The sequence below is a fragment of the Caretta caretta genome, chromosome 3 (assembly GCF_965140235.1).
Source record: "Caretta caretta isolate rCarCar2 chromosome 3, rCarCar1.hap1, whole genome shotgun sequence".
NCBI lineage: Eukaryota > Metazoa > Chordata > Testudines > Cheloniidae > Caretta > Caretta caretta.
The window spans coordinates 93,920,171-93,944,577 of NC_134208.1; the positions used below are offsets into that span (position 1 = coordinate 93,920,171).

The 24,407-nt window shown below is 39.1% G+C and overlaps 1 long non-coding RNA gene across 1 annotated transcript in view; it reads left to right on the forward strand.

Annotated features, from left to right (window-relative positions):
* LOC142071417 (uncharacterized) overlaps positions 1-22,715 on the forward strand; it is a 32,063-nt gene extending 9,348 nt beyond the window's left edge. Inside the window, exons 2-3 of the long non-coding RNA XR_012667450.1 lie at positions 3,386-3,543; positions 22,651-22,715. This is a non-coding gene — a long non-coding RNA (uncharacterized LOC142071417). The remainder of the gene's footprint in view (positions 1-3,385; positions 3,544-22,650) is intronic.
* Positions 22,716-24,407: the final 1,692 nt, after the last annotated feature.

Genomic DNA, 24,407 nt, shown 5'->3' on the forward strand with positions numbered 1-24,407 from the left:
TCTATCCCTCTGCCCCCTTCTCGAGGATAACAGCCTCCTCTTGCTGCCAGTTAGTTCTACAGCTCAACTGGGGGAAGTCTGTGCTGTTATGCTAAGGTTTGAAACTTTGCTGATGATGCATGATGAGGAGCTTGTTATACATGCACACAATAGAATCTGTATTTACCTTTTACCTTTAAAATAATTGGGCAATTACATTTGAAAAAAGGAACCCCTCAAATGTTATTTACATTGCAAACACAAGCACCCGAAATTTTAGAAACGTCAGATTTTCAGTTGCTCATGAAAACTTAATTCAGTCCTCCCAACCACCCCTTTATGCCTATTTATCATGGTACAGTCTTCAATTAATTCAGTCCTCCCAACCACCCCTTTATGCCTATTTATCATGGTACAGTCTTCAATTACATGCTCACATATTATTTCTTCCACAGGACCAGTGCACAGGCTAGACACACAAAGTCTCAGAATTAAGGCTGCAGTAGCAGCAACTGCAATAGCGGTATTTGTATGCTTGTCTATGAAACCTAAATAGTGTTTTTTTAACACAGACTATTTCATGTCATATACATGCAAACTTTATTACAAGGTGAAACTGAACACATAGTTTCACAAGGGCCAACATAGCAAAGACAGTAGTGTTACACTATATTTTTTAGATGAATAAATGGCCAATTTTTCCCTTAGGTGCATTCATAGGGCTTCAACAACAGATGTAACCTCAGTGATAGAAGTGAGTATACCTATATCAGGGCAGAATTTGACCCAAGGACCAGAAAAACAAGATGGTGATCAGACTAACATGAATTCCAGTGGTGAAAAGATATCTGACCTTACCCTAATACCCTTCTCTTTCTCCTCTGAGGATCTCAGTGCCCTTTACATGTACTAGAAATGAATGGAGTGCAGTATATATCACTGAGACATTTGAAATCACAGCTTTCTGAGGGTGAATTTAGCTTTGATGATTCATGAAATCATAGAATCATAGAAATGTAGGGTTGGAAGGGACTCCGAGAAGTCATCAAGTCCAGCCACCTGTGCTGAGGCAGAACCATGGAAACCTAGACCATCCCTGACAGGTGTTTGTCCAACCTGTTCTTAAATAACCTCCAATGATGAGGATTCCACAACTCCCTTGGAAGCCTTTTCCAGAGCTTAACTACCCTCATAGCCAGAAAGTTTTTCCAAATATCCAACCCAAATTTCCCTTGCTGCAGATTAAACCTTCGGTGGACCCAAAGAACAATCAGTCACAATCCTTTTTATAACATCCCTTAACATAGCTGAAGGCTGTTGTCAGGTCCCCCCTCAGTCTTCTTTTCTCAAGAATAAACATGCCCAGTTTTCTTAACCTTTCCTCATTACTTTTTAAATCTTTAATACTTTTTGTTGCTCTCCTCTGGACATTCTCCAATTTGTTCACATTTTTCCTAAAGTGTAATGCCCAGAATTGGACACAGTATTTCAGTTGCGATCTCACCAGTTCCGAGTAGAATGGGATAATTAGCTCCTGTGTCTTACATATGACATACCTGTTAATACAATCCAGAATGATATTAGCCTTTTTTGCAGCTGTATCACATTGTTGACTCATTCAATTTGTGATCCACTAGCATACCCAAATCTTTTTCAACAGTCTTACTGCCCAGCCAGTTGTTCCCCATTTTGTAGTTGTGCATTTGATTTTTCTTTCCTAAATGTAGTACTTTGCACTTGTCTTTATTGAATTCCATTTTGTTGATTTCAGACCAATTCTCCAATTTGTGAAGGTCTTTTGAATTCTAATCCTGTCTTCCAAAGTGCTTGCAATCCCTCCCAGCATGGTGTCATCAGCAAATTTTATAAGCATACTCTCCACTCCATTAGCCAAGTCATTAATGAAAATATTGAATAGTAACAGACCCACAGCCCTTAAATCTGTGACTGGTCCAGGAGTGAATATAGCAAATCCTGGATCTCAAGCTATTAATAATTGCTCTGACCTGAATTAATTCCCCACATCCTGTGGAGAATGGAGCAGCATTTTGTGATACATCATTTTTGTGGTATATTTTGTGGCACATCCAACTGTTTGAGTAGAGCTCAGAAGTTTGGAATGGATAGGAGGCAACAAGAACACATATTGTGAAAATCATGGGAGCTTAGAGTCTGTTTGAACATGGCTAGTATTTCATCTTGCTTAGGTTTTAAATGATTTATCCAACACATCAGAGGTCTCTGAAATCTATTAAGGCTCAATACTATATATTCTTTCCCTTGTAAAGAGAAAAGTTAATCTGTTTGTGTGATATGAGCAGCTCTCAGAAATGTGGTTTTAATTTTTTTCTTTGATTTAAGAAAAAAATTAAACTAAACTTGAGTAAAAATGAATTAATCTGTTCATTAATCAAGAATTGTCTATTTTGCTTATTCTTAAAAAAAAAAATCAACATCCCAATAGCCAGACTAAGTGCTGAGTCACAGAAATCCATTCTGAAACAGGATCAACACAAAGGGCCAAATTTGGCAGTGAGATACATGCACATAGCTAGCACTGACTGGGAACTGCATTTGGCTCAGAGGATGGAAATATGGTACTCTCTGCCAAATTTCAGAAACCGCAACACAGGAACATTTCTTGAATGTGACTGTGGTTGTGGTCCAATGGTCTACAAAAGTGAAAGAGAACAAGGAAGCATGAAATCAGCAAAACAGATGTGTTCACAAGGCATTGAGTATCAAGAGGGATGTAGCACAGAGTCTAGGGAGCCAGTAAACCATGCCTTACTGTTTGTATGAGTTTCTGAAATGGTTTGAAAAGCATTAAAGGAAAATAATTTTGTTCTTCAGTACCATTTAAAGAATTCAAACATACCCTTATTATAATAAAGTTTACATTTTTGTTTATTGATTCCTAGAGGCATTGACTATGAATGGATGCCATCCTATGCTTATATTTTTCTATACACATGAATGTATTAAAGTAAATATTATGGTAATAGTCATTCCACATACAGGTGCACATTATATTTTAAATGTTTTGCAGAAGGTCATTATTAGTTGCTTGGGTGATGACCGTGAAAGAAAAATGAAAATGTCTAATTGTATGTTAAACTGACCATAAAAATTAATATTTTAATATACTTTTTAGGGTACATTTGGTATTATTATTAGCCTAATTTGAATTAAACCAGCCTCAGTGAAAACCTCTCAAAATGTGTCCAAATTCTGAGGACAAAACTGTAAATCTAAGCCAGATTTGTTCGTTAAATGAATATTTGGTCACAACTTTTAAGGGGGGTGGGGTTTGGAGAATCTTGGGAAACATTATTATTGCTCAAAGTAACTAACTGTATCTTTTAGACTGAGATACTTTTATTCATGTTTCTACATTATTTTCCAGCTGTTTTCCATGGGGCCAGAGAAGGAAAGATGGGCACCCTCCTTGCTCCAACAACTGCGCCCCTTTCCCTGTGTAGCCCAGGCCCTGGAGCTCTCAGAAGGTTTCATGGGCCTGGGGACTGTGCCACTGAGATAGTGAGCATTACTACTATTCAGAAGGTGAGAGATCTATGTGCAGAGGTCCCTTTAATTTGTAGTTCTCACTTAGGGACAATCCAGACACAGCTTTGGCAGTGCTAGTCCATCCTGAACCGATAAACTCTTGTTATCCTGCAGCCCAATCTAATATTGTCTTACTCATTTGAGCAAAGATTACTCATGAAAATAAAGCTTTACAGGACTGAAATCATAGTCGTGGGCCTCTCCTAAACATAAGATGCTTGAAGTGAAATTTTGGCCCCACTGAAATCAATGGCAAAACTCCCACTGACTTCAGTGGTGCCAGGATTTCTCCCCGATTGTGACAAACTGTACATAATTAGTATGAGGTAGGTTTAATCTATCCTTTTTTCATCATGTGTACAGTATACAAGTAAACTCATACAACCATCTGTACAAGCAACAGTGAAACGTGATAAGTTGATGATTCTCGGTGTTTGCTTTTAAAATCCATTAAGTTACCGGGGACACATTATTTGTAATAATGTTTAGAAAAAGTCAGCTAATACTTTTTTTATGTTAACTTAAAAATAAGTGCTAAAGACATTACATTTGCTGTTTAGCATGCTCCAGCCAGATGCTGGATATTCCTGTCTACACTAACCTTATCCTGCATATTGTTGGTGGCTAAGGTTTTTACCTTAACTCTGAATTTTTTGGCTTTGTTGAGTTAAATGATTCCCCCAGAGTTATCCTTCCATTTCCTCTCTATTAATTTCAGGTAGTAATGAAACATACAAACAAACAAACCTCATAACTTATGGATGAAACTTCTGAGAGAGGGCCAGATCATCCCCTCCTGGTGGTAAAACCTGTGGAAGGAGGCTCTGGTGATAGCATGTTCGATGTCATGAAAGGGCATGCAGTAGGAACCAGGGAGATCAGAGAGGATTAGTTTAGAGTAGTCAAAGCAAGATATGGTGAGGGAATGGGCTACAGTTTGGGTAGGGTTGGCGCGCAAAAGATCCATTTTGGAGCTGTTGTAAGGACAGACAGATAGCTTTTAATGTCAGGCTGCATATCAGAGGAGTCAAAGATGATGCCAAAGGTTGTGACAGGGGGGATGGTGGACAGAGATAGAAAAGGGAGGGAGAAGGCAGGGAGAGGTGGGGTGAGAAGCTCAATTTTTGCAATGTTGAATTTGACTTGACAGTGAGATGAGATTTGGGAGAGACAGTTGATGATGTAGGACTGGATAAAGCAGGAGAGTTCTCAATAAATGTCTCTTGAAACTGGGTAGATTTCTCAAGTTCTCCTCTCCTACTAAACAATAACAGCACTCATCAAAGCAGTAGGTACTCTCTCTTAACTGCAGAGAGCCAGGTTGTAACTGTTATGTTCACACTGAGCAGAATCTTATGCCACAAGCAACCTGAATGACTTCAGTAGGACTGCTCATTGTGTAAGGTGCTGTTCAAAATGTAACCTGGCCCTTCAGAGTGGCTCTGTCACAGTACAATAACACTCTGTGGCTAACGTTTTCCGACCAGCAGTGCTTGTCTCCTGCTCAGGAGCCAGACCTTCCCCCATGAAGGTCTGGGACAGACTCCCTGCTCTCTTCCTGGGCTGCCTTTATATAAGGCCTAGCCTAGCACTGATTGGCTGGCTGTAATACTGGCCCTGATTGCCTCCCAGTAGGCCTTTTCCTGTTTGGCTTCCCTTCACGCCGTGTCTCTGATAGGTCTGGGGCAGCCGCCCCACCACAGGTATAAAAAATTAAAGAGCTGGAGAGTTTCAGCTGTAAAATGTGTTTTCCTCATGGTGCTGCAGTAACTTCTTAACTTATTTATTTTTGTAAGGTTTTTTTTTATTCCATCATTTAGAGCTGATGTTGGTATCAGACAGTCATAGGACTGTAAATATACAGGACAAGATTTTCAAAGGCGACTAGCATTTTTGAGTGCCCAATTTGATGTACATCAAGTTCCAGAGGATGGATGCTCAGCACTTCCTGGAAATTAGGCCCCTTTAAGTTTTCTTAAGTTAGGCATCCAAAAACTGAGGCACCCAAAAACACAGACAGAGCGGTGCTGGGGAGGCTCGGGGGAGGATAGAAGGGCTCTGGCCCAATACCTGCCAGACTGCGGGCCCTGATAGAAAGGGCCTAGAGGGTGTGCAGGGCCAGACGGGAAGTGGCCCAGGGACAGTTAGACAAGGGGAGAGAAGGAAGGCAGGGAGGCTGCCACTAGAGGGTTCCTGGGTCGGGACCCAGAGTAGTGGGCGGGCCTGGGTCCCCCCCTTCCTCCTTGTACAGCACCTGGCAGTGGAAGGGTGGCTGTGACAGACTGCAACCGGCCCTTGAACAGAGGGGCTAGACTCGAGAAGTTGTGGTTGGCCACTGCAGCAGGAGCAAACTGGAAAGGCTGCTCTTAACCCCCCAGGCTCTCCCCCCAGAAGGGGGTGAGTGTGGACTTGGGGGCACTTCTGGAGGGCAGTGTCCTGAAAAGAATGCCGCGAGCTGGGAGCAACGCGGATCTAGACGCCAGCAGGGCGAGAGATGGATGGGACACCACCGGCAGAAGGCACTCCGCACTGAACAGAGCTAATTCCCGGACTGAACAGCAGGAGGTGCTGCAGTGGTGAGTCCCAACACCATCACAATACCCTTCCTTTCTAAGCAATGGCATGTGCTTTTTGAATCTGCCATTGTATACTCTTGTGCTTCTCAATAGTAGCAACAGATTTAAAGTTGCAATTTCTATTTAAGGAAGCTTAACCAAGCGTTTTAACACTACCACTTCAGTATTTTTGAATATAAAACCACCTTAGAGCTGCCAAAAAACAGAATAGAAGCCTGCAGCCAGTGGCAGACCAAGAGCCAATGCCTTGGACTGGAGCGGAACGGAGAAATGAGAGAGGCAGATGAGCATGGAAAAACAAGAAGAAAGGAGACAACAATCAGGGACAGCTGAGAAGAGGGAAGTAAGAGAAAATAAAGCATGGTAATACAGATATGAAAACTCATTATTGATCATAGTGTAAATAATGGCATATTCTTCACCAAACAAATGAGCCCAAGGTTGTAAGTCCACCTTAGGTGTTCAGATGATACTAATGAACCCAATGATACTGATGAATATCTCCTGTTTGATGTTATGAGAACTCATTGATGGAAATACCACCTCACTGTTTGCACACAGCTGAACAGTATTTAGTATGTTAATGTTCGTGAAATGTTTATAGATTAATACACACTTCTAGAAAGTCATTAGAGTTAGAGAAGGAAGTGATCTGTTATGCCTGCTTTTCAAAGGAGTATTGATAGCTATTTGTATGTATTGTACACAGTCAGGTGCTTGGTGTTTGAAGATCTAATAAAATCCATTTTAAAGCCATGGAACCTGTTTGTGCCTAGAGACTGCATATTTAATTTACACTCAAAGCTGAAACCTCTTTGAAGGTTTGGTCCTTGAGGTCATCTTGTCTTTCTGCATGCTTGTGCAGGTTTTCTTTCTCATGGGATATTTCAGATGGTTTTTCCAGTCCACATTTTTTTTGTTTTGTCTAGTTTGTTCTCCGTGTGGTTTCTGTCACAACCCATGGGAAAATAGTCTGCATTCTACTAGACAAGGGGCATTGTGGAAACTTTTCTGATAAACAACCTACATTTTCCTTTGCCTAGTTTCATACAATTACTTCTATGGTGATTATAGCTCCTAAATCTAATCTATCTGTTTTATACTGCTGCCCATTCCTGTAGAATCTGTGTGTCTAATTGACGAGGTGGTACATTGGTAAGTGGATGTAAAGGTGTCTAAATGAGGCTAAAATGGCTAGATTCTTCTCCCACTTATCCCTGTTTTACACCAGTGTAACTCCATCAGGGAGTCACTCTCCATTTACACTGGGATAAGTGAGAGGAGAATCATTCTAAAGTAATATCTAGGAGTCTAAGTGAATGGAGGGGTGATTAAAATGGTGTAAGTCATATGATCAAGGATCAGAAGAAAGTGCAAGAAAAAAATAAATTAAGTAAGGGGTTATCCATGTAAACTTATTGTGACGTTGAACTCCATATGATTTTATGAAAATGTTCTAATGAGTGTGAATGTAATGTAACTGGAATGTGCTTCATGCAGGGGGTCTCTTGTAAGGTATCATTACAGAGTTTGTGGTCTGCTGAGTGTGATCATCCAATTTGTATGGATGTATGATTCTTGTATCTGAAGCTAGAAATGTGGGATATAACTCTGAGGTCCTATTGTGATTATGCAGAGTGTGGGCCATTGATGGTGGCTTGGAATCTTGATGGCTCCTATTGGCCAGGATAATTGACTGTAGATGGCTCTGTTTGCCTGCAGGCCTTCCTGTGAATCAGGCCGGGAGGTGTGAGGGCTTAGGGTCTCACAGGTCATGTGGCCATGTCTTCTGGAGCTGGAATCCATCTTGGACCTGGTGCTTTTCCATGTAGAGAGAGGGTGGGAACCCAGAGAGGGACAGGGGATTCCCGCTTTGTGCAAAAGATATATAAGGGGGTATGTATATATATAAAAGAACAAAGGGAGCTGCAGTCATGAGAAATCCCCTAGCTACCACCTGAGCTGGAACAAAGACTGTATCAGGAGAAAGGATTGGGCCCAGACTAGAAAGAGGCTAGTCTGTCAAAGAAGCTTATTGGAACATCTCTGAGGGTGAGATTTGCCTGCATTTAGTTTCCTACTCTATTAGGCTTAGACTTCTGTGCGTTATTTTATTTTGTTTGGTAATTTGCTTTGTTCTGTCTGTTATTACTTGGAATCACTTACATCCTACTTTTTGTGTTTAATAAAATCACCTTTTACTTATTCATTAACCCAGAGTCAGTATTAATACTGGTGGGGGTGAGGGGAGGGAAAACAGCTGTGCATATCTCTCTTTCAGTGTTATAGAGGGAGAACAATTTATGAGTTTACCCTGTATAAGCTTTATACAGGGTAAAACAGATTTATTTGGGGTTTGGACGCCATTGGGAGCTGGGTATCTGAGTGCTGGAGACAGGAGCACTTCTTAAGTTGTTTTCAGTTAAGCCTGCAGCTTGTGGGGGAAGTGGTTCAGACATGGATCTGTGTTTGCAGCAGGCTAGCGTATCTGGCTCAAACAAGGCAAGGTACTGAAGTCCTAAGTTGGCAGGAAAATCAGGCTCAGAGGTAGTCCGAGCACATCAGGTGGCAGTTCCCAAGGGAGACTCTCACAGACTCTCATGTGAGTCACTTTTTCTGCTACACCCCTATTGATATGTGAGTAATAACATAGACAGTACCTCACCCTTAATTAGGGTACATCTACACAGCAGCTGGGAGGAGTAATTCCCAGCTGAGATAGATGAAAACATACTAGCTCTCCTCAAGCTAGTGCCTGAAAATCACAGTGTGGCCACAGTGGCTCAGGCGGCAACTAGCTGCCAAAGTATGCACCCAGGAGGGTCAAGCTACATAGCTACCAGCTGCTGTGTAGGCATACGTTTAGACATTTAGACTTCCTGTGACTCATTTACATCCACATACATCATTTCTGAGTCTGAGAATTCACTGACAATATGGTCAACTGCCCTCAGTAACTTCCACTGGTTATCTTCAGGAGTTCTGCCAAGGAGAGGAAATGAATCATTGCATGCCCTGACCCATTCGTTCTTGCCTACTGTTCTGGCAGCAGAGGCCCTCTTTCTCCCCCGCAGTGGGCGGTTACAAGGCTGAAACAGCAGCAGCAAACTCCCACTGTGCATTATCAATCACTGGACTCCGCTGAGGTTTAGGCCAGCATTGACTGGCATAAATTATAGATAAATTTGGGCTATTAAATGGAAATCATAAAATTATCAATAAAATAAAACCAGAAAAGGCAGAAGTGTTCAATAAATATTTCTGTTCTGTATTTGGGGAAAAACAGATGATATAGTCTCATCATATGGTGATAATAACATTCTTTCTCTGGGAGATGTTAAAGAAAAGCTACTGAAGTTAGACATTTTTAAATCAGCAGGTCCAGATTAATGTGCATCCAAGAGTTTTAAAATAGTTGGCTGAGGAGCTCACTGGATCATGAATACTGATTTTTTCAGTAGGACTTAGAAAACTGGGGAAGTGCTAGAAGACTGCAAGAAAGCTAATGTTATGCCAATTTTTAAAAAGGGTAAATGGGATTACTCAGATAATTGTAGGTCTGTCAGCCTGACATCAATCCTGGGCAAGATAATGGAGCAGCTGATATGGGACTCAGTTAATAAAGAATTAAAGGAGAGTAATGTAATTCATGTAAATCAACATGAGTTTATAGAAAATAGATTCTGCCAAAATAACTTTATACCTTTTTTTGGCTGAGATAATAAGTTTGGCTAATAAAGATAATAGCGTTGACTTCTGCTTAAGACTTCTATAAGACATTTTACTTGGTATTGCATAATACTTTGATTAAAAAACTAAAACAGTATCATAACATGGCTCTCATTAAATGGATTAAAAACTGGATAACTGATAGGTCTCAAAACGTAATTGACATGAGGAATTTCCATTGAGTGGGCATGTTTCCAGTGGGGTCCTGCAGTGGTAGGTTCTTGGCCCTACGCTATTTGACATTTTCATTGGTGACCTGGAAGAAAACATAAAATCATTACTGATAAAGTTTGCAGATGAGACAAAGTCGGGGAGTGGTAAAGAAAGAAAAGGACAGGTCACTGATTCAGGGTGATCTGGAATGATTGGTAAACTGGGTGCAAGCAAATAATATTTGTTTTAACATGGCTAAATATAAATGTATACATCTAGTAACAAAGAAAGTAGGTTTCAGAGTAGCAGCCGTGTTAGTCTGTATTCGCAAAAAGAAAAGGAGTACCTGTGGCACCTTAGAGACTAACAAATTTATTTGAGCATAAGCTTTCATGAGCTACAGCTCACTTCATCGGATGCATTCAGTAGACCATACTTACAGGATCACTCTTTTCTGGGAACCAGTGACTCCAAAAATATTTGAGGGGTCGTGGTGGATAATGAGCTGAATACGAGGTCCTAGTGTGATGCTGTGACCAAAAGAACTAATGAGATCCTGGAATGTATAAAAATGGGGATCTCGAGTAGAAATAGAGGTTATTTTTACTTCTATATTTGGCAAGGCTGTGAGCGCTGCCAAAATACTGTGTTCGGTTCTGATGCCTACAGTTCAATAAGAATGTTGATCAATTGTAGAGGGTTCAGAGAATGATTAAAGGATTAGGAAACGTGTTCTAGTGATAGACTCAAGTAGCTATTAATTTAACAAAGAGACGGGTAAGCTGTGAATTGATTAGTCTGTAAGTATCTACATGGGGAACAAATATTTAATAATGGGCTCTTCAGTATAGCAGAGAAAGGTATTACACAGTCCAATAACTGGAAGTTGAAGCTAGACAAAATCAGGCTGGAAATAAGGTGTACATTTTTGACAGTGAGTGTAATTAGCCACTGTCAAAGGGTGGTGGTAGATTCTCCACTGACTATTTTAAAATCAAGATTGAATGATTTTTTTAAAAGATTTGCTCTAGGAATTATTTAGAGGAAGTTCTAAGGGCTGTGTTATACAGGAGGTCAGACATGATCACAATGGTACCTTCTAGTCTTAGAATCTATGTATCTATGAATCTATTAACTAACTAGTTCTCACACCACCACTGTGAGGATTCATGATTAATGAAGTCTTCACTAAAGTGCCAACCCTGCAGAGAGTTTCTTAAAATTGCCAGAATCATCTCTCCTCTTGCACTGCTCTTAACAGAGAAGCTTCAGCAAGTGTTAATTAGTCATTCATTGGGCTATGTGAAACACACTGCTGTGAAGAATTGTGCAATGCAAAGCAATCCTGCTTAGTATTTGCAAGTTGTCATTGGAGTGAGGACTGTAAATAACCCTGAAGATGTACTGAACATGCTTTGGAACAATATTAAGATTGAAAATAATCTGTCTGTTAATAAAATCCAGCTTTTAAATTGGGCCAATTTAACTTAAAATACACTGCGTAAGTACTGTCTTCATGATATTTTATTGCTGTAACAGAATAGTGTGGCAAGTGAATTCAAAACTATTTTATTTATTTAATCTTCCTGTTCATACATTTTGTTTCTATATTCCTTATGTGCTCTAGCCTCTTTTGGTGGTCTAAGTGGATTTTTTCTCAAACATCAGAGTAGATATATATCTTTAAAGTTTACTGGAGAAAGTAGAAAAATGCCAGAAAAAAATGGAACACTTCATTTGGACAAGGCTTTTTTAGAAAACCACTCAACAGAATGTAAAACTATGAGATAAATCAGTTCTAGTTTTGTGTAAAATCATTATTTTGTTTTTTGTACTGTAGTACGTAGAGAACTCAACCAATATCAGTGTCCCATTGTTCTAGAGGTACTACATACAGATTATGAGAAACTTTAGTTACCCCAAAGAGTTTATAATCTAAATAGCTAAATTAGATAAAGGCTGCGAGAAAGGAATTATTATCCCCATTCTACAGATGGAGAACTGAGGCACAGAAAGATCAAGTAACTTGCCCATGATCACACAGGAAGTCTGTGGTGGAATTCAACTCAGATCTCCTGAGTCCCAGTGCAGTACCTTAACCACAAGGCCATCCTTCAACTTTAAATCATATTGTTTTAACATTTATGGAGAACTTTGCCTTTTGAGGAATCCTATAATGTGCAATTGTAAAGACTATATACAGGGATCACTTCATCTAAGATGCAGCCACTTACTGTATGAAAAGCAGTAGCTATTCCATTCCAGACACATTACATGACAGTAGCATTAGGACATGTGAATACTAATTTATCTGATTGAAACAAAAGGGAAGACTTAGACAGAATTATTGTAATTGAAATTTGGCTAGGGCTTGTACTGTTCTCTAGCAATTATTATTTTATTTTGGTACCATCATTTTATGGTTCCCGTGGATTGATACAAACATAATGATCCTGACCATTAACTAGTAACTCTTTTTATGGAGGCCATGCAGATGTGGACCTACTGTGATGAATAAGATTTCACAAAAAAACAGGTTAAATAAAGAACTGTTTGGCCACATAACAATATTCGACTAAATTTTCATCTCAGTGGAATTACAACAGTGTAACTGAGAGGGAAATTTATTTTGTGCTATTTTTACTAAACAGCAGGGACCATGTACAAAGCCTTAGCCATTTAGGCCCCAAGCCTACAATTGGAGCTGTTACATGTTCTGTACCGATGCAGTGCCCCACTGATTTCTAAGCCACTCCATGCAGACATAAGAGCCTGCCCATGCAGATCTGATCGCAGGATCAGAGCCATGAAAGGTAAAGTCACATGCAGCAAAATTAAGGCTAATTTTCCAAGTCAGAGCTTAAATGTATATATTTATGGATCCTTGTAGGTGGATCAGTTTATCCCACTATCTTTTTAAACTTGACCATGGACCACAGCAAGCTTTTACTAACATAGCTGTTTCTCAAGCAATGCTGTCTTTATTTACCTAAATTATTTTTAGCTGTTTTGAATTCAGTGTTGTAAACAATGATTTGTCAATTTAATGTGGAGTTATCATTCAAATTAGAAGTTGCAGTTGTTTTTTTTTTCCCGGGAGGCAAGTAAGTGGGCAGCTAGTTGCAATGGCTCTTGATATATCAAGAAAATACTCCTTCACAGATGACAGGGAAAATAGGCTTAGCTGTTTGGAATATTAGAAACTGACTGTAGTTATATTTCAAAGAATGAATAGAGAGCACATAAATGTGATACTTGTCAGATTCTTAATGCAAAAACATATTTCAAAGTAACACAATTCAACTCACCTTGAAGAACTATTTATTCTGCTGTAGGAAGAGAATTGTCCCAGTGAACATCAAAAATTATGGTGTGAAAGGGCAATTTCCCACCATATCCTTGAAAAACGTTATTAAATTAAGTGTCTTTGAAGTATGTTGCATTGAATGCAAACTTTATGTATTATTATGGGATTAGCTGTAACTTCCGTAGGGGGGAGATGTGGCCGATGTAAACCCAGCAACATGTTATGAGCTTCAAAGGACTATTTTAAACAATGTACCAGACAAGAAGGAACTTTTGGGACAAAGTTAAATAGGTTTCCTAGGAAATACCTGGTGGGGGGTGGGGGGGAGAGATGCATGAAAATTCCCACGTCCAGACCCAACCTTTTGAAGCTATCCTTGAAGAGAGAACCATTGTCTGCAGATTCCCTATTCCCAGAATCTGAATATCAAAGGCCCAAGATGTATAAAGGACAGTCCTATTTATTCATATGGGTATTTGTTCTGAGCAGAGGCTGTTATGAACTTGTAACCACAGAAACCCACCTGGTGTGGTTTGAAGGACAGCCAGAGACCCTGCTGTGTGTGTTTGTGCGTGTGCGTGTGTGTGTGGGGGGGGGGGGCGTGATCTCTGGCAAGCTTATTGGCATGTGTGTAGGTTCTTTTAGTCTTTGTAATATGTTTTCTCTGCAATGCTTCCACATTAAGAATAAATGTGCTTGCTTAAAAAGGGCGGTGAGGTAACTTATAACTGTGGGAAATCACAACTGCTCATAGCTTCTGAGGCGAAAGCAAAGCACAGACACAAGCCTGCTTAGGCAGCCTAGTTTGCTGGGAATAACATAGTATAGGCAGGGAATTATGCAGTCTGAACAAAAACCTGTTAGAAGGGAGATAGACACAGGTCTTCATACATGAGTGATGATGGCTGGGGAGCCGGAGCCTAGAGTGGGTGCCCTTACTGCACCACAGAGGGGGAATATAGGTTCAGTTGCTATGAACTTGACAGGTGGAAGTTTCATAATGGATACCTAGAACTTGATTCATCCTTCTCCAAGTTAGAGTCAGGCCCTTAGGCTATATAAATGAGAGCAATTTGCTATGACACAATATACTAGAAATAATTTAGAGGTAGATTGTGAACCCCTTACTCCTTAATTGACTTCAGTCTGACTATTCATGTGAGTAACCAGACACCAGTAAGACTAAGGGGGTCATAGTCTGGTCCATAATTAATGAAGGATCAAATTCTCTTCACTGAGGTCCAAGGGGTTTCATTAGATCTGTAGAGTGATCTTGGAATGAGAAAGGAAACAGTTACCCTAATTTTATGTCGCCCAAGTGTGGATTATTTGTCCCGTAGATCAAAAGTTACTGCTGGTATGGGGTGGTAACTTAGCATGGATATTTGAGCATGAAAACCTTACTTTATGGAGAGTACCAAATATTGCATATTACCTTTCTGTTGACTTGTCTCACTTTTGCTCCTGGCATAGCCCTCATTTTCAGCCTAATTCTGCCACCCGTGCTCACTCTGAGTAGTACCTTAACCCAGAAGTAGTCCTATTTAATTGCAATAGGACTTCTTGTGCAATATGGTTTTACTCATTTGTTTGAAATCAGTGAGACTACTTGCAGAGTAAGATATTGCTCTGCATGAGAAAGGGTGGTAGAATTAGGCTTTTTAAGATCAGATCCCACAACCATTATGCAGACAGCAGCATATGTGGCAATCTGACAATGACATTATACCATGCACCCTGTGCATTCATGTGGATGCCATTAGACTGAAATTGCTCAACTTCAGACTATTTTCCAGTTGTGCAGCTGTTGGGAACATATGGGCCTTAATGTTCTGTTACTTAGTGATGCTTCTCTCACACACAGACACAGTCTGACTTCCCCTGTACACACTACAAAACATATTTGCGTTAGAAATGGGATAATGATACACTGAACTTCCTATAAATATTTAATAGCTTCATTGTTTTGGAACAATTTGAAACTGTTGCCAGCTCTCGTCTGTTTCTTTGGTACTGTTTAAAATTTTTCTCAGCATATTCACCCAGGCAAATGGGAGAGTCTCTAAACTCAGCAGGGAGAGCCCTATTTTTCTGAGCAAAACTGACTCTCATTTCTTAATTCTATAGAATGGTTTCCATTTACCCACAATCGTTACATTTTAACTAGCTATGATAATCCAAGGGATTATTGACATTGGTGAGGCCTCATCTGGAGTACTGTGTCCAGTTTTGGGCCCCACACCACAAGAAGGATGTGGAAAAATTGGAAAGAGTCCAGCGGAGGGCAACAAAAATGATTAGGGGTCTGGAACACATGACTTATGAGGAGAGGCTGAGGGAACTGGGATTGTTTAGTTTGTGGAAGAGAAGAATGAGGGGGGATTTGATAGCTGCTTTCAACTACCTGAAAGGGGGTTCCAAAGAGGATGGATCTAGACTGTTCTCAGTGGTAGCAGATGACAGACCAACGACTAATGGTCTCAAGTTGTAGTGAGGGAGGTTTAGGTTGGATATTAGGAAAAACTTTTTCACTAGGAGGGTGGTGAAGCACTGGAATGCATTACCTAGGGAGGTGGTGGAATCTTCTTCCTTAGAAGTTTTTAAGGTCAGGCTTGACAAAGCCCTGGCTGGGATGATTTAGTTGGGGATTGGTCCTGCTTTGAGCAGGGAGTTGGACTAGATGACCTCCTGAGGCCCTTCCAACCCTGATATTCTATGATTCTATGATAATTAGTCATTCTGAAATTAAGTTTTATAAAAGTAGTGAAGCGTGTGCTTGAAATCTACAGGACTACTTACCTGTTTAAAGTCACAATGGAAAATAAAGGGAAAATATCATGTTCTATTTCTCAATTCAGTTGTACAGATCTGTCTACAGAATTACTTCCATTTAATTTTTAGCACAACAGCCGTATTTTTTATAGAACTATGTGCCTCATCTTTCAAACACAGGATAAATCCAACCCACATTTTAGAACTATGACCCAAGTCGGGCTGCTAAAAGATTCTCTGGAATGTAAAGAACAAGTTTGTATCACTAAAATATTTTCCTGCTACCAAAGAAGAAATGATAATGAACTAAAATAGAATCTCATTGAAGGGGAAGGTGTGTCTGTGGGCGGGGGGAGGAATGGAAATAGCCTTTCATTACAATGGTTTCCATATTATTTTTGATCTGTATTATGAGGAATATAAAGCCATCAAGGGCCTTGCATCTATTTTGACAGACTGCCCTGATTTATAGTTGGTCACTTATAGGTCCCTGATCTGAATTCCTATTAAAAACTTTGAAAAAGTTGTCACAGTGCCTTTAATGGCAAATCAGGAAACACTACATTCCCCTGTAGCAGTATTTCATAATTTGCATTCATTCAAAAAATTATAGCAATAGTCAGAATGTTAGTAATGAAGCTCCAAAGTAAAATACATATGCATGCCAGCTGTTTTTCCATCACCAGATTCATAGTAGTGAGAAAATCCAACAGTGTTCCTGTCAGGGTTCCCTCCCCACTCTGAACTCTAGGGTACAGATGTGGGGACCAGCATGAAAGACCTCCTAAGATTATTTCTACCAGTTTAGGTAAAACTTCCCCAAGGCACAAACTCTTTGCCCTTAGAGGGTACGCTGCCACCACCAAGTGATTTAACAAAGAATCAGGGAAAGGACCACTTGGAGTTCCTATCCCCCCAAGCCCTTACACCTCCTTTCTGGGGAGGCTTGAGAATAATATCCTAACCAATTGGTTACAAAGTGATCACAGTTCCAAACCCCTGGGTCTTACGACAGTAGAGAAATCAGTCAGGATCTTAAAAGAAACAGAACTTTATTAGAAAGAAAAAAGGTAAAAGAAGCACCTCTGTAAAATTAGAAGGGAAGCTAATCTCACAGGGCAATCAGATTTAAAACATACAGGACTTCCTTCTGGGCAAAAACTTTAAAGTTACAAAAAGAAAACCAGGAATACACCTTCCTCTCAGCACAGAGAAAATCACAAGACAAAACAAAAGTAAACTTATGCATTTCCTTGCTAGTATTTACTGATTCTAATGGAGTTGGATTGCTTGCTTTCTTGATCTCTCTCCAGCAAGCACACAGAACAGACAGACAAAAGCCTCTCACCGCCCCAGATTTGAAAGTATCCTGTCCCCTTATTGGTCCTTTTGGTCAGGTGCCAGCCAGGTTACCTGAGCTTCTTAATCCTTTACAGGTGAAAGGATATTGTGCCTCTGACCAGGAGGGATTTTATAGTACTGTATACAGGAAGGTTGTTACCCTTCCCTTTATATTTATGACAGTTCCCCTTTGGCAAACAATGCTTTGCATGGTGGAAAATGAAGGAATAGGACGGGATTGTTAATATGGTAGTTGAGTGATTACTGAAAAACCTTATCCATATTTGCTCAAATCTAAAAATGGCTGTGACCCTTTTTTGTGGCAGTTCTTTTGCCTCGTTTAGTGTTTGCTTTCCAACTTGATTTTTTTAAAGGAACCTAAGAGAGTTAGGTGCTCAACTCCCATTAACATCCAGGGGCAGTTGAATGCCTAATTCCCTTGAAGATCCCTGGTTCCAAGAACATTCACTGGATCAAGTTTTACGCATAGGAATGTTCATGCAAGGTGAATGTTAAGTTTGCATCTTCAAATACCAGTACTAGCATGGTTGTAGTTTGTATGGAACACTACACTGTGTGACAGCAGGGGGACAGGGTTTCCAAAACTTTGGCACACAGACAATTAAATGAGCTAGACAAGGAGTTGCCCAAACCATCCACAAGTAGCACTGCAGATGTGCATGCTATCCCATGAAGTTGACAAGTAAAAGCTACATTTCTACTCTCTTTGCATCCAGCTGCTTACAGTATCCTAATGCTTCTAGGAATGATACTTCAGACAAGGCCTATCTGACCCAGAAAGAGAGAGGTTACAAGTGTTCTAAACTTCCCTAAACCTGCTTGTTTGCTTCTTCTCCCTGAGAGATTCAAAACCCCTTTAGCTCAAAACCTTTGATTTTAAGAGTTATGCCCATGAGCAGACAGAAACAACACTTGTGACTTACATGATCTACCAAAAACACTTAATGCAGTTCAAATTTTAACCCACCTACTGTTTTGGGAGTCTATCTGACCCCAATGTGTACAAAAGTGTAAATAAGATTTTTACTGTCAAATCTGTGCTGCTTCATACATCAAGTATTCTCTGACTAGGATGAGGTCAATTGTTCTACATTGGTTATATCATCCTACCTGTTGTGGTTTTTGTGTAGCAAAAAGTTACTAAAAAGGTAGTGGGATGAATTAGACCCACGAATCTTAATCATTGGGGAAAATGAAAGTACTACACTTCCAAGGTGTTTGAGGATTTCTTGGACCCCAAACTCATATAAACATTTAAGTAAAACATGTTATGCAAACAGCAACCTCTTCTTTCTTTAAGAATTCCCAAACTATGATGAGAACAACCTGTTAGTGTTGGTTTTCTTTGCATATCTGTTGTGGTTTTAGTGTAGTGAAAAAAGTCGCTCAAAAGGTATTGGGGTCAGTTAAACCCCAAATTAATTACTCAGGTATTCCAGCATCAGATTGTTTTTGTTTTGAGGCCACAGTTATGATTTGATTATATGACTCTTTCAGTATTGGTTTTATCATTGTAGTTTCAGTGGTTTGGGGTTTTCAACAAAATGCACCAAAAGGGGTGGGGGTCTCTGAAACCCAGATAACATGTGTCATGTATCATAACAGTTGTCCAGCAAATTGAGTTTCTTTGAAGATAATGACATCAAATTTTTTTCTCAAAAGCCTACACTTGCTAGAAAGAGTTTCTGGGGAAGTCCCAATTGTCAGATACCTTTTCTGGCAAGCCCACACTTGACAGATGCTATTGCTAGGGCAAAGTCAGTCAGCGTTGCTGGGGAAAAGAATCTGTTGCATTGCACATAAGCATGGCATGTCTGAATACATATATTGTTTACATTTTGTTGAATGGCATATGGCATAATAAATCTTTGAGTAAGAGATGGCTGTTTCTCAGAGACCTGGGTACAGAAATGGTGAAGCCACTGGTATAGGAAACAGCTCACGAAAGCTCATGCTCAAATAAATTGGTTAGTCTCTAAGGTGCTACAAGTACTCCTTTTCTTTTTGGTATAGGAAAGGAACATTGCAGCCTTGCCTCAGGCTTCCAGGGAAACAGTGTCTAATGTGCTGGGTACTGATGCAGCCTAAGAAATGGGGAAGATGTTACATCTGCCCCAGAGAACTAGGCAGAAAAACACATACAAATGTGCAAAGTGTATGAGCCTGGAACATTCAGAACAAGCCACCTATTAACTCCATTTGTTCAAATTAGTAGGCCATTTACTGCTACTTTGCTTTGTTTGTGCCTTTTATATTGTTGCTGTTGCTATGTATTTTCATTATGTAAACATGGCTTCAGTCAGACCCCAACACCTGTATAGTGTGTAGCTTTTTAAAAAATGTTTGATCATGGGGGCAGTTAGGCTGTAACACAAGTACTGTGTAGTGTGCTTCTTGATATAGGAAAGATTTGACTTGTTCATAGTTTTATAGTTCACTGGTTAGAATAAGTCCGTTTTAAACGCATCCCATTTGTTTTTGTTTTTCCAATTTTGAGACACAAAGGGTCTCCAAGACCACAGTTCGGACATAGCTGGGTGATTTTTCGTCCAATATGAGAGTTAATTACTGAGTAGTGAATACCTGAAGTGAACTGCTTACAATCAATCCAAGTAGAAACCGAAACAAATATTTTTCAACAAGCTAACAGTCAATATGAATAATGACTACAACCAAGGAAATCTCAGTCTGATTGCAGACATTCAGTGAGCACAAAATGAGGCTAAATTTGTCAAGTATGTTATTTGCTGTGAATTATTGCTTAAAATGTTGCTATTAAGCCATTTTATTATTATTATTGTTATTGATGCCTAATACACATTTAGGTGCATTTTTAAACACACTGTCAGTACAAACCACCCACATTCATATAGCATCCATCCTATTAGGTGTAATTCTTTATTGATTTACTAATGGGAAGTCTTGAGTATATATAGGACGTCTTCTTCCAGAGATTACAGTTTACTAGTGTGCTGTGCTTTGAATGAATCTGTACTCATCCATCACACAGTGCATGGCTTTCAATAAGAAGTTTTCATCTTTATCTGATGTTTCTTTTTCAGGTGAATGTTTTATCTTCTTTGCCCCAATGTTTAAAAATCACCCTCTGCTTTGACAATATCTTGTTCCACTGTTCACTTCATGGTAATAAATCTCTGCAACCTTCACAGAGGACACAATCAAAACACAACCTAATCTGATTTTCCTGTGACTACGTTTTACATTCACATCCCACAATGAATGAACATAAAATAATAAGAATTAGAATGGAAATAACTTATTAAGTCATCTCATTTATTCCTTTGCCATTTATTCCTTTGCCATTGGAGGGCTTGTTCCCTACAGCGTAGTATCTTGTGCTTTGTCCGGTTTAGTTTTAAATAACTCAAGCTATGGTAACCTACTTCATGTGACATGATTTTTTTCTGTTTTGGTTTTGAGCTCCTCAGTAGTTGATTTAAGAATGTTTTCATTCTTGATCTCCTTCCTTCAATACAGAAAGTCCTTGGCAGTTTGTCCTTTATTTTTCATTTCTTGTATCTGCACTAAAAATTCTTTTGCTGCTACCATCTTCATTCTCAATTTGTATGTCCCTGACTTGAATTGTAAATTCCATTGACCTTCCTACCTTCTTGATCTATCTAGATTTCTAACAAACCCATCGCCAGAGTCGATGCCATATCCTTAAATAAACACTGCAAGAAAGTGTTTGTGAAAACTTACTTCAATAAAAAACACAAATCTACTTCAACAGCATTCACAGATGAATAGATTCATAGTGTTTAAGGCCAAAAGGGACCATTAAAACATATGGTCTGACCTTCTGCATATGACAGGTTATTACATTAAATCGAGTTACACTTGCATTGAGCTTAATAATTGTAATATGTTAATAATGTAACACGTTTGATTAAAGCATAACTTTATGTTTGGCTAATGCATATTCATAGCACTTTACAGCTTTTTGTGGATATTAGTGAAGGGGAAAAAGTTGTTTGAAAGAATATTTGTTAAAAGGCAAAGTGTCAGAAATATGCACGTGAATGTGCATTTGCACAAGTATTTGTACCAGAAGTGTTCATTTAAGTGGCCATCTGCAAAGCTTATGGGTTTGAGACTCATCCAATCAGAATATAAATAATACCCTATGACCTATGTGTTCACTCACACAGCGCAAATAATAGTTACAGACACTGAATACTAAAAGCAGCAGTCGTAGTGAATAGTTCATGATGGGCATTCCTTAGGCTGAAATATATTCACATAAACTTTTAGCTGAATCATTCTGAATAATGAATAAATTTGTAACAATCGAAGTCTGTTTGCAGATCATTTATGAACAGGAAAAGGAGCTAAATTAATCAAATATAACATTAATGGTGACTATTGCCAGCCAGCTCAGCATGACTGATACCACCACTTAAATTCAGTGGTGGAAACAGTACAATTTCTGGCTTTCCGATTTTCTGGTTTGTTGTCCTTTATAGTAACTTCCACTTGCCTAAATAGAGTTGGACAGATGCCCATTATTTAACTAAACGGTATATTTTTTGTTTCATTAATAGAAATGAGTAGGATTTGAAATTCCTGTAATCTACATATACCAAGGATGCCCCATATTATCCATGTATTCACTGACCTCGAATGTGTAAAGTGGTATTTTTGGAAGTGATGTCACAATTCTAGAAAATTAAGCTTTTCTCTTCTGTGACATTAAATCCCAAAATATCCGTATCCAGAGGTGTTGCTTCTATTAATTTACTTTAAAAGAATTGCAGTGCCTTTGCAGATAGAGGTGCGGGGATCTAAGTCCTCAGCCTTCTTATAGAGCAGCACTACCCCCGTATTGAAACTTAAGCACTTGTCAGAAATTCTTGTGAGATTTAAACAGTTGGTAAAGTAACCAGTTCCACAATAGTTAAGTACTTCCCAATTGGAATAGATCAAATCAGTTGTCAGTGATCTCTTATCAGCTTATTATATACGTATCATTGACAGATTAGACCACAGACTGCAATGCATGATGTGTTTTTATTGATGCTAGAATACAGCATGATGCTAAAAGCTTGAATATTTGTATGAATTAAAATGCAACCATAGTAAAGAACATACAATGCAATGGATATGATTGTTTCACAACAAGTCATTGGAACGACTTGGGTGCAAGCCCAAATGGTTGTATAATATATGTAATGTGCTTTGCAGATGTTGCAGAGATGCAGTGACAAGAGGCAAATTAAGAGGATTGCACCACTGAGTCATAATATGTGGTATTATCATTCACGTTCTTGGCGAACCCAGAAGGATTTTGCAGAGTGGCCACAGTGAGTTGTAGTAGAGTTGTGAAAAAAATTCAAAAACTCACCTTAGGTTTCTTTGGAAAATCAAAACGGAGTCAGCTTTGTAGAGATTTGTCAGGGTCTGTAAACCTTTTGGCAAGTGTATTCCATAGTTCCAACAAGCCTGGGGTAAGTTTCAAAAAAATTGAACTGAGTTTCAAGCAATTTGGGGTCAATTTATAGTTTCAGGGGGAAATCATGCAAGACATTTTGTGGGTTTGATTTTAGTTTCATTCAAACCTAAAGGTCAAAGTGAAATGAGAAGAGTGAGAATCTACCTAAAGCACAATGATTCACTTCTGCGAACAAAAAGCTGGTGAGTTTTGCTTGTCAATAGCCGATATCCGCAGCCATGTATTTCTTGCAGCAACAACAACAAAACACTTTTTAAAAAAGTGTTTGCTGAAGATATTGGGTTTTTTTTTGTTTATCTCAAACAGGGATCAATAAACAATAAAAACTGTGGAGGCCATAAATAAGTGTTTTTGTAACCCACAGTTAGTGGGCAGATTTCAAGCAGATGTGCTGGGAGGGGGAGGGATTTTGGGGGTGGGAGGAGAGGGAGGAAGAGCTTGTTATGTAACATCTCCCCCTAGTGGGAAGTGACATGAAATGTTGACATCCAGCAGTTTCTAGAGAACCCAAACTTTCTAAACTTCACTTCTGTTCCTAAACCAATAAATAAATATATCCTTTTCTTTTAAGAAGAGCCTCACACTGGGGGAAAGCACTCACTGTTTCACAACAATTTGACTCTTAGTGATATTAAAAAAAAAAAACCTGGAGGAAAATTCTAATGTAATGAATTTAAGTTTTATTTTAATAACTTAAAATTGTGTTTTAAAATCTGAAAAGAGACTGTAAAAATTGCATTGTGGCATTCCATGCTTCCTTTCTCTCGGTGTATTCCCTGTTACGTTTGCTCAGTTTGCAGTGAGGTTTTTTTTCTAAGTGCCAATGCAGCAAACTGAGTTTGGGACCTGAAAGTCAAGCTGTGCTTCATGCATTATCACTAGGAATAAAGATTCTGTGGGGTAAACTCTATCCTCAGTCATACTTGTCTCTTTAAAAATCAACATCTGAAAAATTTGTATAACAATCTGTAACTTTTTATCTGTGAAGTTGTATGGAAATTCCAGTTTGTATTAATTGACAAATAATTTGTAATAGCATAAAGATAGACCATACTTTAAGGCATAAGTACAAGGGACAAAGTTAAGATTCAGAATTAACACTGTATGATTACTAGTCGGTGTGCATGCATTTTCTAAATTATATCATGAACATAAGAAAAAGTACTCAGGTTTGTAGTTCACTCCTTTGTGACCTTTCCTTTCTTCTGAGATAAAAATGTTGCCATCCAGTCTTGGATGCCATGGGACTAAGGCCCTGAACTTTTCTGCAGGACAACTAATAAAAATAAAAGGGAAAAGAGTGCATTATTATTCCCTGGACCACCAAGCCTACATTTGTGAGATTATAGAGAAGTCAAAACTGATTGTCATACATTGTTTAGTGTACAGTACTGTTTAGAATGTGTTTTCCTAAAGTTAATGTATATTTAGACTGGCTATGAAAGGTTATGTATATCCACGTAACTCACAGTTGCCTATCTTTTGTTAT